The sequence below is a fragment of the Etheostoma spectabile genome, unplaced genomic scaffold (assembly GCF_008692095.1).
Source record: "Etheostoma spectabile isolate EspeVRDwgs_2016 unplaced genomic scaffold, UIUC_Espe_1.0 scaffold00005105, whole genome shotgun sequence".
Taxonomy (NCBI): Eukaryota; Metazoa; Chordata; class Actinopteri; order Perciformes; family Percidae; genus Etheostoma; species Etheostoma spectabile.
The window spans coordinates 74,830-89,024 of record NW_022603229.1 but is presented as its reverse complement, the minus strand read 5'-3'; the positions used below and the strand labels follow the sequence as shown (position 1 = coordinate 89,024).

At 41.6% G+C, this 14,195-nt stretch overlaps 3 non-coding genes across 3 annotated transcripts; 1 reads left to right on the top strand and 2 right to left on the bottom strand.

Annotated features, from left to right (window-relative positions):
• Positions 1-1,465: 1,465 nt before the first annotated feature.
• Positions 1,466-1,538, bottom strand: trnar-ccu (transfer RNA arginine (anticodon CCU)). The gene has a single exon. It is a non-coding gene; the product is annotated as a tRNA-Arg (tRNA).
• A 303-nt stretch (positions 1,539-1,841) lies between these two features.
• LOC116677454 (U5 spliceosomal RNA) lies at positions 1,842-1,959 on the bottom strand. Its single transcript, XR_004328987.1, has one exon. It is a non-coding gene; the product is annotated as a U5 spliceosomal RNA (small nuclear RNA).
• Positions 1,960-5,497: 3,538 nt separating this feature from the next.
• Positions 5,498-5,569, top strand: trnaq-uug (transfer RNA glutamine (anticodon UUG)). The gene has a single exon. It is a non-coding gene; the product is annotated as a tRNA-Gln (tRNA).
• The last annotated feature ends 8,626 nt before the right edge of the window (positions 5,570-14,195 follow it).

Sequence of the window (14,195 nt, the reverse complement as noted above, 5' to 3'; positions counted from 1 at the left end):
TGTTTCCTATTGATGAATGACAGTTCATATCCCTAAATCTCCACCAACTCCGGTTGTTCTACCGTGAGCCAAGTCACTGTTATTGCAAATGCTGTGAACATTTTGTTCCTTTTGTTTCAGGTACTGTTTGATTTTTTAAAGGTTTGCGATAAGGCTCCTGCAGTTATAAGTCAGCTCATGAAGTTTGATGTAAATTTTACAATTTCTTGCCCATGTTGCCTGGATCTTGTTTTGTTTCTGAGTATTCGTGCTTTCTTGGCAATATCAGCATTTTTCTTGCTGAAGTGTTCATTGATGTAAACTTGGGGGCCTTTTGTTAATTTCCTTCCTTGTCTGAGGAGTGCTGACTTTTTCTTTCTGTTGGTGAACCGGATTATTACCAATGGAGTGGTTGTTTTGTTTTTGCTCGGCAGAGTATGACAATCCTCATTGTCCCCGCTGTCAACATAAATGCCTTTGAAATCCAAAAAGCAAATTGGCTGTTGTTCCAGCGTCTCCTCCTCTCTCCTTCTCCTGACAGTGGTGTATTCAATCTCCTCAACCTCATCGGGTAGGATTGCATTTTTCTTAGGCAGCATATTCTCCTGGGCCTGGTGGTAGCTGGCTGCACCAGAGCACCTGAGATGTCAGGTTTTCATTCTCCACCTCTTAGCCGGATCTGGCCATGTCGTAAATAGTAGGGCCGAGGCCTCAAAACTGAGAATATATTGGGGCGTGATATTTAAATTACAATCGTTTCCAGCCACTGCATTTATCAATGTACGATCATTCTTACTCTCTGATTGGTGTGAAACGAACGTTTCATGAATCTCACGTAAAGCCTGTCGTAAGAGGATTTTTGCGCTCATATCTGCGCTGGATTTCTACGTTAGGTTGATAAATGAGGACCATTAGCTCTAAAGATTTGATTCAATACATAACTGAAGTGAACACACGAATGAGAAGCACAATGGTGTTATTTGTTTACCTTGTCAAAAGCTAAAGCCTTTTCCAAAGCTACAAGAAAACAAGGCGCTCTTCTTCAAACGCACAGCTGGGAGTGCTTGAGAGCACTTTGAGGTGCAGCGGGATTTTCGGCTGAGATGCTTCGGGTGTGTTTAGGTGTGAGCCCAAATAGTCATCGAACAACAAAGACAAGAGAGCGATCATGCGGGGGAACCGGGGTATTGAAGTCCTGTCCATGCAATCGATGGATATGATCAAAACCTGTGTACAGCCCAACCACTTACCAATCACATAACTGGAAAGTCAATATTACTACAGGGTCCTGACCGGGTAGGGGATGTTGATTTGGCAAAATGGACAGTAGACTACCAGAACATGATATTCCTCATATGTCATAACCTCTTGATGCATCACCCTTTCAGAGTGTCTATCAGTGTGTCTCCAGCAGAGGATGGTTTTGATCCATCCACCTCTGGATTATGGGCCCAGCACACTTCTGCTGCACCACTCTGCTAAAAATCAGCCCAGATGGGACTTGAACCCACAATCCCTGGTTTAGGAGGCCAGTGCCTTATCCATTAGGCCACTGGGGCTTTACATTAACCATGTACACCAGTTCAGGAGAAATATATACAGTTCTGGTGACATAAGGAAACAGTGACCTTGACCTTTGACTTCCAAAATCGAAATCAGTTCATCCGCAACTCCAAGTGGTTATGTATGCCAAATTTAAAGGGACTCCCTCTAGGCATTCAGAGATTTTGCATTCACTTCACAAGAATCAGGAACATGGAGGCAGCAGGTGTCTCCAACCACAGATCCAGACTCCACAGCTCCAGAGCCAGAAACACCTGCAGGAAGCGATCGGAGTTGCTTAATTTTCACAAGTACAAAAGGCTCGGCCAAACAGCAAAGCCCACCAAAAAGAGTTTCATCTCATCGGGGGGTTCCCCTTCAAGGAAGTCTTTAGTAAAAGGCGAAAGACTTGTGTATTGTGAAGAGAAACCAGAGTGAGTACAGCGGTCTGATCGAGAGCAGCAGTCGACCCAGTCCAAACCCTCGGGGTAAGCCTCACTGGGTGCTTTTGAGTGTTCTTTAGGTTTTTATCTGCTTTAACTATTACCGGACAGCGGGGGCACGGAGCAGAGCAGAGCGGCCGTTAGGGAGGAATCCTCCTCCGTGTTCAGCTCCATTTTGAACTGGCGGTAAAAAACTTAACGTCAGAACCTTTTAATGAATAGAAATGTTAAAAGGTTGATTTCTGTTAATAACAAACACAACTATAGTCAATAGAAAAAGAAAATATATATATGAAAACCCGTCTGGGTTCATCTTTCCACTGTTCCTACAATCACCACTCTGGTCTGGTTGGAAACTAAAGGATCTAAACTAAAAGGATGTTCCTCTTTAACTAAAAGGTCTAGCTCTGTAGGGATCCATCCCATAATGTTGTCACACACTTAGAATAATGATCTGAGTCTGTCAGCAGCAACAACACAACCTTTAGTGGACGCTGACTTTACCTTTAAATTAGGAGTTTAAACAGAGACACAACAGGAAGAATAAATCCATCAAATCAAGTCCCCAATAATCAGCATGTGGCCTTGTTTTATTTCAGGTAGTCAGCATGGAGCTGTTCCACATTCCCAGACATTTAAAACAAGTCAATCATTGGCGTTATTCTACGAGCCAGATGAATAAATCAGCTGTTTGCTATTTGAGCTGCTCTGTTTCCTGCTGCTCCGTCATTCTTTAGTGTCCTCTGGAGACAGGTTGCTGTCCTTTATGTTTCTTTTGGATGACATCATCAGTGTCTTTGCTTTAGTCTGAAGAAACTCCAACAGATTTAAAACCACATGCAGTCACAGAAAATACAAACAGGGAATAGAAAATATCAGACAAAGAATATGAAAGGAAAAGTCCTCAAAGTAGGAAAATATAATGTTAATCTACCAAACAACAATAACTGGAGAGCATCCAATTAAACATGGCCGACTTCCAGTATGTTGGTAATGAAGAGAGGAATGTTTGGACATATTACAGATTCATTTTATTTTTATTTAACCTTCCTTTAACCAGGAACAATCCCATTGAGCTACAGTAACTCTTCTTCCAGGGAGTCCTGCCAAGACAGGCGGCAATAAGTTTCATAATACATAAAAGACAGGACAATGGTTCCATACTACACCACAAATCTCTATAGATACTACAACACAAAGAAGACATTACACTTAACTTAAGCTAATGCATACATGCAACTTAAAAACATGTTCCACTGAGATTTGAACTCAGATTGTTGGAGTCAGGATGTGGGAAAAAGCAAGTCAAGAACAGGTTTTAAAGGACTGGCCACAGACAGTGAATACAGCAGTAGATATGTCTACTGTGTACAAACACATGGAAACTTTACATCTGTTGACAATAAAGATGCTCACAAAATGCTTTACTTGCAATTGCGTTTCTTGCGCACATTCATGTCCTCTTAAATACAAAGAACTGCTAAGTTCCCTATTCCCAATATCATGTCTCAGACATTAGTTTCAAATGAAAACACTAGTTGTCAGAAGTGGGATTTGAACCCACACCTCCAGTGGAGACTGCGATCTGAACACAGCACCTTGGACCGCTCGGCCATCCTGACTAATCCAGCACATGCTCAGTAGGCCCTGTCTCGAAAATTATAATATAGTGAATTAAACATGTCATGATATAGTAGGTTCTCAGTCATCCATGTCATAGTTAACAAGGGAAGGTTTCTCAACTGTCAGCCCAAATATATGGAGACATGGAGACATGGAAGAAAGTCACCAGGGTGGCAATGTGCTTGACAATGGCAATACATTGAACGGGATGTGAAGGCAATGTGCAATACAGGCCAAATCCTATGGTGGGAATCAAGATCCACCAATGTTTCTGTCCACAATGTCCACCTGAATCCAGAAATGTCCCTGCCAGATGGGAAATAGACTGACAATTGGGTCAACATTGTGCAATTATCTTCAAATGTCCAACTGAGTCCACAAATATACCTGCCAGATGGGAAATAAACTAATAACTGCCTTCATGGTCTAAATGTGTCAAATATTGCCGTACAATGTCCACATTGAGTCCAGATGTGTCCATTTTGGTTCTTGATCCATGCTATTACCCCAAAAGTGCACAACTAGGCCAAGTGTAACTGGACTTGGTAAAAGGTCCTCCGCAGAAGTTTTGTCTCTCATCCAAGAGACTTCTTTAGTGATTTTTTTTACACAGAAAGGGTTGGACATAGTGCCCACTCCTCCACCCATATCTGACAGTTGAAAGCTGTGGGGAAAGGGCGGTTCCAAAGCTAAACGACGTAGAGTAGAAAATCAACAAATAATTGTGATAATTAATCGTGATCTCCATATCGATCAATCATTTTGGCCATAATTGTGCAGCCTAAAGAGATCTAATGTTTTATCAAACCAGGTTGGGCAAGTAACCTTTCTGCTGACTTCTTGTAAAATAAAGCAAGTAACATCACTCAAAGAAAGCTACTGCGATGGCTGGGAATCAAACCCAGGTCAACTGCTTGGAAGGCAGCTATGCTCACCACTATACCACCATCGCTGGGATATACAATGTTCACTTCAAATCTTGTAATACATCTGGGCATTGAGACTGTGAAGTGCGCTCTATCACTGAGCTACAGCCCCTGATGATTCTGAAATTCCCTCCAGGGGGTCCTGTGTTATCACATCAATAAGAATGGGAAGTGTGTTCATAAATGTTGTTGACCTTCAATAGCTCAGTTGGTAGAGTGGAGGACTGTAGAGGCACAAATCCAAAATCCTTAGGTTACTGGTTCAAATCTGGCTTAAAGAAGCAGTCTCTTCCAGAGATTCCACTCACAGATCAATGTAGTGATTCTGATGTAGAGATGGACAGACGACCCAAAAGCATAATACTTCTTGCCGAGACATAACAAAAACAAACAGGAAGGGCTCATTCAAAGGTTTTATTGCTTACTTAGCCATATAATTATAACACTATTTATTAATATAACATTAAAAATAATCACATGTTAGTCATATTTTTTATATATTAATTTATTTAAAAAACTATTAAAGAAGATAAGGATAAACAAGATAAAGGTAGGATGGCTGAGCGTTCCAAGGCTCTGCTTTCAGGTCGCAGTCTCCACTGGGGGCTTGGATTCAAATCCCACTTCTTACATGAATTGTTTCCTTCTAGAACTAATTTCCGAGACATGGTATTGGGAAGCTTGAACTCAGCTATTCTCTACATTAAAGTGGACATTAATTTGTGCAAGGTACTGAATTGGAAGTACAGCCGCACCTTTTGTGAGCATCTGCATTACACAGTAGACCTATCTACTGCTGTATTCATTGTTTGTGGCAAATCCTTTAAAACCTATTCTTGACTTTTCTTGTTCCACATCCTGTGTGAACGCTTAGCTTACTAAATGACTTAAGTTAGCCAGTAATTGTTGTGTGCCCTCAAAAGCATAAGTGTTAATATTATGGAAGAAGCTGCCTGGCAAACCAATGTTGCCTTGTAGATCAGTGGTTCCATGGTGTAATGGTAAGCAATCTGGACTTTGAATCCAGTGATCCGAGTTCAAGTCTCGGTGGAACCTGTTTTTAAGCCAGAGTACTGGTAAAATTAAAAAAATCAACCTCTACACTGTCCACATCTAGGCTAACGGGTAAAATGTTCTTGGCTGTTTCACTGAAAACAGTATGTTGGTGGTGGCATGTTGAGCTGTGACCTGTACTTCATGTTAACTGAAAGGAGCTCCAAATTTAGACTTAGTTGAACATATTAAAGATATTTTCACAATGTTGACCAAATGTCAGTCTATTTCCCATCTAGTAGGCACATGTCTGGACACAGGTGGACATTTTGGACAGACACATTGGTGGATCTTGATTCCCACCACAGGATTTAGCCTGCATTGAACATTGGGGTACAGAGTCGGTAAGATGTATTGCCATTGTCAAGCACATTTCCACACTGGTGACTTTCTTCCATGTCCCCATAAACCCATATATTTGGGCTGACAATAGGGAAACCTATCTTTGATAACTATGACCTGGATGACTGAGTACCTAATATAGCATGACATAGTTGATTTACCATATTATTATTTCTGTGAGAGATCCTACTACACGTTGGAATATTCAGTCAGGATGGCTGAGCCGTTCAAGGTGCTGCGTTCAGGTCGCAGTCTCCACTGGAGGTGTAGGTTCGATATTGGGGATATTGTTTTTGTTTTGCTGTTTGTTGTGGTGGTGTAGCTTGGGGGGGGGGTGATGAGATAAGTCTCTTGCAAGGGTTGCACAGTCATCAGCACACATTTGCACACCGACTTTCAACAGTACATTCCCTTACCTACTTCACATTCGCTCCTTTGGTTGCTTGGCCATTCTTATGAAATATGGCTGCCAGAAAGGGATGGGGACGAAGATGGTGCATCCTGTTTAATTAGTTATACAGTTAAGCAGTGACACTTATATTCCATGGTCTTCTTTTTGTTTTATTGGTATGTTTATTGAGCTAAATTAGAGGCAATTAGGGTGTTTGTGGGGTTGAGGGTATTCTGGGGTTGTGTAAATAAAGTAGGCAGGACTAGATTATAGCCAATAGATTTCAGAGATCCACCCATTACCTTAATTTTTATGCGTTGTACTTTTCCCATGCCGGGTGAGTTAGGGAAACTGTTACAGCATAGCGGAGTATTCTGTCCACCTCCACACGCGTAGTCTTCTCTTCAAGCAGACTTACTGCCTCCTGGTCTTGTCTTGACCTGGTTACCACTTTCTCATTTGTAGCAGCACATCCAGCTGCTAGAGATTCTCAACGTTCTGGAAGAGCTCCATGTTGGAAGGAACAGTGGACTTGAGAAGGCACTGTTGCGGCCGTAGCTGTTGCTCCACGATCCGTGCTGGGCCCTGAAGCGTTCCCCCCCCGTTCTGGTTTGAATGGTGAGTGGTCCACCTGGTGGGCCGAATTCACTGGCTCTATGGGGGTGAGATGTGGATGATCAGCACCAATGAGAAGGAGTGGGCTGGCGTTCTCAAACTGCTGAAGGGAGAGACCTGCCAGGTACTTATACCTCTTCTGCAGACTGACTGGATAGGATTGATCCGCCAAGCCTAGGCGAGCTAAGCCGTTACTCCCAATACTGCCCGTCAGTATACTGTATGTTTAGCTTATACAAGGTTAAAGACAAATTAAGACTTAACAGGACAGCTACCTACTTGAGGAGGTGCTGTGGCTTAGTTGGTTAAAGTTCCTGCAGCAGCATCCTTTTGGTGCAGGGATGAGTATGTCAACCCAACCCCCGTTAAGCTACCCTGACATCAATAAAATACCCACAAGGTGTTTTATTTGCCTAATATCTAATGAAATTAATTAATTAATAAAGGCACAATATTTTCTCCACTACAGGCCTGTGTCTGTCAAACTGCTCCATTTCACTCACCACTGAGTCAGAATTAATGCCCCGCCCACAACACCAGGTGTTTCCTGCCATCTGATTGGCAGGAAACTTAATTACAAGTCTGTGGATGAAATGCAAATTAAGGAATACTCTGCAACAACAAGGTGCTGCTGGGATTTGAATGAGGGATCTTCTGTTTACTAGACAGGCACTTTAACCAACTAAGCCACAGCACCTCTAGGTGGGAGCCTGGATGCGCGGCCATATTGGAGGAACTCGGTATAAACAACTGAACAGAGTACAGAGCAGTATTGTGCACTTTGGATACTATATGTGAATGTAGCCATGTCTAAACAACAGAAAAACATCCAAGGCATATAGGGAAGGATGATATTTCGAGAAATTACAGTTTATTGGCGGTGCAGATCTTTACGAGTTGGGTCCCCTCTTCTTGTATCCATGACGACCCGGTGATTCTTCCTTCAGTTGCATATAGTCAACTAATATCAACACTGTAAACCCTAACAGTTGTACTAGCTCATAACTAATAAGCTCATCACAGTCAAATGTTGTTTTGCAGTTGACCAAACTATAAAGTGTTGAGCTCTGTTGACATTTATGCCACTTTAATCGAATTGGGCTCAATATTTTACAGCTAATTTCTGTGGAACGCTCAAAATGTTTAAGAACCATACAGTGGCGCCCTGGTGTTTTCGACGTCATGACGTTCTGGTGGGCGGGTCTTATCGCTCCCTCGGGAAAGCTGAGTCAGCCATCTTGAATTTGCCTTGATGCGGTGAAGTTTTGGCTATCCCGTGTGGACTTGGAACACTGTTTAATTTGTTTTTATTTGTTTGCAATGCGCACTTTTATCCCTCCGCTTCAAACCACCACCACCTCAGCTTTTGTCATTGGTCTTATTGCCCTCGTTTTCTTAAGCGCCGTCTTCTCATCAGCCCTGATTTGGTAAGTAACCCTAACGGTTTTTTGTCTGTTTTTATTTTTTTTTACTGAATTTGGATAGAGAGATAGTTTTAAATTTGGAACTGGGAATACATTTGTGCAAAGTGCACAGTGAATATTTATTGTAAATATTTTACAAATCCAAGTAATTGTAACTTTAGAAGTTGTTGTACGTGACAAATACGTTATGTTAATTAATCTTCCAACGGTGTAACGTTATTGGCGGGTTTCCCGGGTGAACTACAGTTCATAAAATGCATGTTTGCCCGGGAGGAAGGTCCAAGCTTCCTTCTTTTTGCGGGTTGTTGTTTTCGCTGTTCGGCGGTAATGCACGTGCGTACTGTGAGTATAGCTTACTTATTACAATAAGTGTCCGCGTTACAGTCAATATTTTAGTGTGTGTGTGTGTGTGTGTGTGTGTGTGTGTGTGTGTGTGTGTAACGAGCAATGCTAAACCTCATAATGTTAGTGTTGTCATGATGCTAACCAGGCCTGTGTTTGAAATTCTTCGTAGGCTCAAGTGTGTGGTTGGGAGATCATCTCGAAATCGTTTAAACACTTCAGGTAGGATGTTTCATGAAATGTTGTTATTAACAATTGGTTTTATTTCATGTGTTTCCTCAGTCATTCTTTTGCTATGACTAACTGTGAGGTCCATCACTTGAACCCATTATTAATACTTTGTTAAAAACAAAAACATCAACATCAGAAATAGCAGATCTATAAGTACACAACTTTGATGCTTTGCTTGTTAATAACTAACTTGCTCGTCATTTAACATTTTAATTTTTACTATAATTAGTGTAAATTTTATATTAGTGTACAGTGAATGTTTTTGATTGCTTTGGAAATTTTATCTGTATATTCACTCTTTTAAATTTGATTATCATTATGTATTTTAAAAATGTTTTTGAACATTAACAAATCATCTTTGTGTGCATGTTGTGTACAGATATCGGACCACAAAAAGTGCTACCAAGAGTCAGCGTTTCGTCATCAGACAGGTGCCAATAGGTGAGTTTTGTGTACTAATTTGAATTTTAAAAAAGATTTTTGCAGCAGAACAGACTTAATCAAATTACTGATGTGTTGTCAACTGGTTGGCCTAATCATTACCCCCCCCCCCCCCCCCCCCCTCATTCCAAATTTTACACACATTTTTATTCATTTATTTTTTTATTAAATTTTTGAATAGCCAAAAGTGCAAAACAGGGCTGAAATGGTTTAGACTTTAATTGAAAATATTTAAATTGCAGGCTGAAGTTGGCCCAATGGAGTGGAAGTGCAAGTTGTGTTCTGCAACTTCAAATACCCGGGGACAATTATTTTGGCACTATACTGTACTGCATAGCCAATATTCAAGAGTGTCCCCCCTGCCATGTCTCTATGACAGTTGTATTTGTACTTTTCCGTCATTCGAAGCAATGAAAGCTCATCTGTCAAGATCTCATAATGATTCATGTAGAGTAGATGCAGCTGAAAGAGCATGTGGTTTTTTACATGTCCTTTGTGTAACTTCAAGCAGCCCTTTTCTGAGGAGATTCTATTTGTTCATTTGAGAAGTCATTTACGAAGTCATGAAATGGTATCATGCCCATTCAAGAACTGTAATTACAGAACAAATAGCTACTCAGCGTTTAATGCACACAAAAGTAGAAAACATGGTGGTGATTCAGACTTTGGTGAATGTGTTGTATTGGCAGACAATGATAGTGCCCCAGGTGTAGTTGCAGCAGAAAGTCTTGGGGAACCTGCTGAAAGTCACAGTGCAGGGTCTGCGGACACATTTGATCTCAATGAGGTAAACAGTCAGTCTGACATACAGTCAGGTCCATAAATATTGGGACATCAACACAATTCCAATCTTTTTGGCTCTATACACCACCACAATGGATTTGAAATGAAACAAACAAGATGTGCTTCATCTGCAGACTTTCAGCTTTAATTTGAGGGTATTTACATCCAAATCAGATGAACGGTGTAGGAATTACAACAGTTTGTATATGTGCCTGCCACTTTTTAAGGGACCAAAAGTAATGGGACAGATTAATAATCATAAATCAAACTTTCACTTTTTAATACTTGGTTGCAAATCCTTTGCAGTCAATTACAGCCTGAAGTCTGGAACGCATAGACATCACCAGACGCTGGGTTTCATCCCTGGTGATTAGAGTGCGGATCGGGCCGGATTTTTCTGTCCGAGCCCGGCCCGCGTCCGACAGAGCAGTAACCGAACCCGACCCGAGCCCGACAGGCATTAAGATATTTATGTCCGAGCCCGACCCTAGCCCACCACAGTTAAAATCACATTTGTTTCTCATACTAATGACACATGTACGTTTGTTTGTGTGGAAAGCCCGCTTTTATTAAGCAATTGTAGGAAGGCATTCGGAAATGTCAACAGATGAGCGCATCAATGCACACGGGGCAACAAGCGCCATTACCTACACAATAAGCTGTTTTAAATTCAAAATGTTCAATGCCTTATCGCGCTGATGTGACCGAGCCCAACCCGAACCCGAGCATCCTTTCTAAAAATCTGTCCGAACCCGGCCCGGGTCGGGTATCCATCCACTACTGGTGATGCTCTGCCAGGCCTCTACTGCAACGGTCTTCAGTTCCTGCTTGTTCTTGGGGCATTTTCCCTTCAGTTTTGTCTTCAGCAAGTGAAAGTCATGCTCAATCGGATTCAGGTCAGGTGATTGACTTGGCCATTGCATAACATTCCACTTCTTTCCCTTAAAAAACTCTTTGGTTGCTTTCGCAGTATGCTTTGGGTCATTGTCCATCTGCACTGTGAAGCGCCGTCCAATGAGTTCTGAAGCATTTGGCTGAATATGAGCGGATAATATTGCCCGAAACACTTCAGAATTCATCCTGCTGCTTTTGTCAGCAGTCACATCATCAATAAATACAAGAGAACCAGTTCCATTGGCAGCCATACATGCCCACGCCATGACACTACCACCACCATGCTTCACTGATTAGGTGGTATGCTTTGGATCATGAGCAGTTCCTTTCCTTCTCCACACTCTTCTCTTTCCATCACTCTGGTACAAGTTGATCTTGGTCTCATCTGTCCAAAGAATGTTGTTCCAGAACTGTGAAGGCTTTTTTAGATGTTGTTTGGCAAACTCTAATCTGGCCTTCCGGTTTTTGAGGCTCACCAATGGTTTAGATCTTGTGGTAAACCCTCTGTATTCACTCTGGTGAAGTCTTCTCTTGATTGTTGACTTTGACACACATACACCTACCTCCTGGAGAGTGTTCTTGATCTGGCCAACTGTTGTGAAGGGTGTTTTCTTCACCAGGGAAAGAATTCTTCGGTCATCCACCACAGTGGTTTTCCGTGGTCTTCCGGGTCTTTTGGTGTTGCTGAGCTCACCGGTGCGTTCTTTCTTTTTAAGAATGTTCCAAACAGTTGATTTAGCCACACCTAATGTTTTAGCTATCTCTCTGATGAGTTTGTTTTGATTTTTCAGCCTAATGATGGCTTGCTTCACTGATAGCGACAGCTCTTTAGATCTCATATTGAGAGTTGACAGCAACAGATTCCAAATGCACATAGCAGACTTGAAATGAACTGTGGACCTTTTATCTGCTCCTTGTAAATGGGATAATGAGGGAATAACACACACCTGGCCATGGAACAGCTGAGCAGCCAATTGTCCCATTACTTTTGGTCCCTTAAAAAGTGGCAGGCACATATACAAACTGTTGTAATTCCTACACCGTTCATCTGATTTGGATGTAAATACCCTCAAATTAAAGCTGAAAGTCTGCAGATGAAGCACATCTTGTTTGTTTCATTTCAAATCCATTGTGGTGGTGTATAGAGCCAAAAAGATTGGAATTGTGTTGATGTCCCAATATTTATGGACCTGACTGTAGACACTTTAAGAGCCCAGTTGAACCATAACTTGGCATCATTATTCCTAAAGATGCAATCTATTCTTCATGTATCTGACATGGCATCTCAGGAAATAGTGGAACATTTGACTCGGATCTTTTCCTTGTCCCAACCGATGCTTAAACGTGCCATTAGAGAGGTCTTGCAGAGTCATGACATCACTTTCAGTGAAACACTTCTAAATGAGGTTGTTAGTACTGTCATGGACAGTAATGTTATCGTCAGTGCCACACCTAAGGGGAAGCAGTTATCCTCAACCAAGAGAAGGAAAACCTTCATCGAAAATAATTACCCTGTGGTAAAGCCTGTACAGTATCCGCTACAGCCAGGACACACAGCAGTGCATGTTCCCATTCTTGAGATGATACAAAAAATCTTCAATCATACAGATATTCTGGACAAAATTAAAGAAACAAAAGTGGCACAAAAAAGTCATTATGTAAGCCACAAAGATGGTTTGTACTTTAAAGAGAACACAATATTGTCTTCAGATGAGTTAAAGATAACACTCATTTTGTACATTGATGATTTTGAAATAGCCAATCCACTTGGGACATCACGCAAAATACACAAAATCTGTTCAGTATACTGGACGCTTGCTGATCTTCCCAGTAAATACCGATCAGCCCTGCATGATATTCAGCTTGCAGCTTTATGTAAAGTGGCTGACATACAGACATTTGGCTATGAAAAAGCACTTGGTCCTTTGTTGAGAGACCTCCGTACCCTTGAACAAGATGGGGTATTCATTGAGTCTATTGGTAAGGTAGTTCAAGGAACAGTCATGTGTGTGGTGTCTGACAATCTTGCAGCCCATGATTTGGCAGGCTTTTCAAAATCTTTTCGAGCAGAATATTTTTGCAGATTCTGCACAGCGACACAAGCTAAACTTCAGACTCATGAAGTTGCAAGTGGCGAATTCAGTCTTAGGACAAAAGAGAGCCACAATAGTGATGTGCATGCTGTAATGCTTGGGGATAGTCAGAGTCAAAATGGTGTTCAGGCAAATTGTGTCCTGAGCCAGCATCTAGAGCATTTTCATACTGTCACTGGATTTCCACCTGATGCCCTCCACGATCTTTTTGAGGGCATTGTGCCAGTAGAGCTCTCCCTATGTATCGGAGAGATGATCAGTCGCAAATACTTCACCCTTGAATATTTGAACAAGAAAATTCTATCGTTTCCATACCAGCACACAGACAAGCTTGACAAACCTCATAAAATACCACAGACCTTTGCTGTAAAGAAAAGCATTGGTGGTAATGGCCATGAAAATGCCACATTGCTTAGACTGCTCCCTTTGACAATTGGGAATGCAGTTCCTCAAGAGGATGGAGCATGGACTGTGCTAATGGATTTAAAAGAGGTAGTAGAGTTATCTCTGTGCTCAGAATTCACAGAAGAGTCCATCCAGTATTTACAGTCCAAGATACAGGATCATAGAGAGATGCTGAAAGAAGCCTTTCCAGATTTTAAACTCCGTCCTAAGCATCACTACATTGAACACTATCCTGACCTTGTACGCCGTTTTGGGCCCCTTGTACACTTGTGGACAATGAGATTCGAGGGTAAACACCGTTTTTTCAAGAGAGTTGTACACGACACACAAAACTTTAAAAATGTGTTAAAAACACTTGCAGAAAGGCATCAATACATGGTAGCATACCATCTCAGTGCGTCAGGATTCTTCAAACCTCGCCAGCAGACATCAAATGTCACTTCTGTACTGGTATCATTGCTTCCAAATGTTGCCAAGACATACATTGAACAACAAACAGAAAGCAATGTTATTTACAGCACATCAAAGGTCTGCATTCATGGAACTGATTATGATGTAGGAATGTTTTTTGTCTGTGGGACAAGATGGAGGACTGCCTAGTTACTGTAGAATTGAACAGGTTCTCCTGGTCAACGGTAGTGTTATCTTTCTTTGCCAAGAACACATAT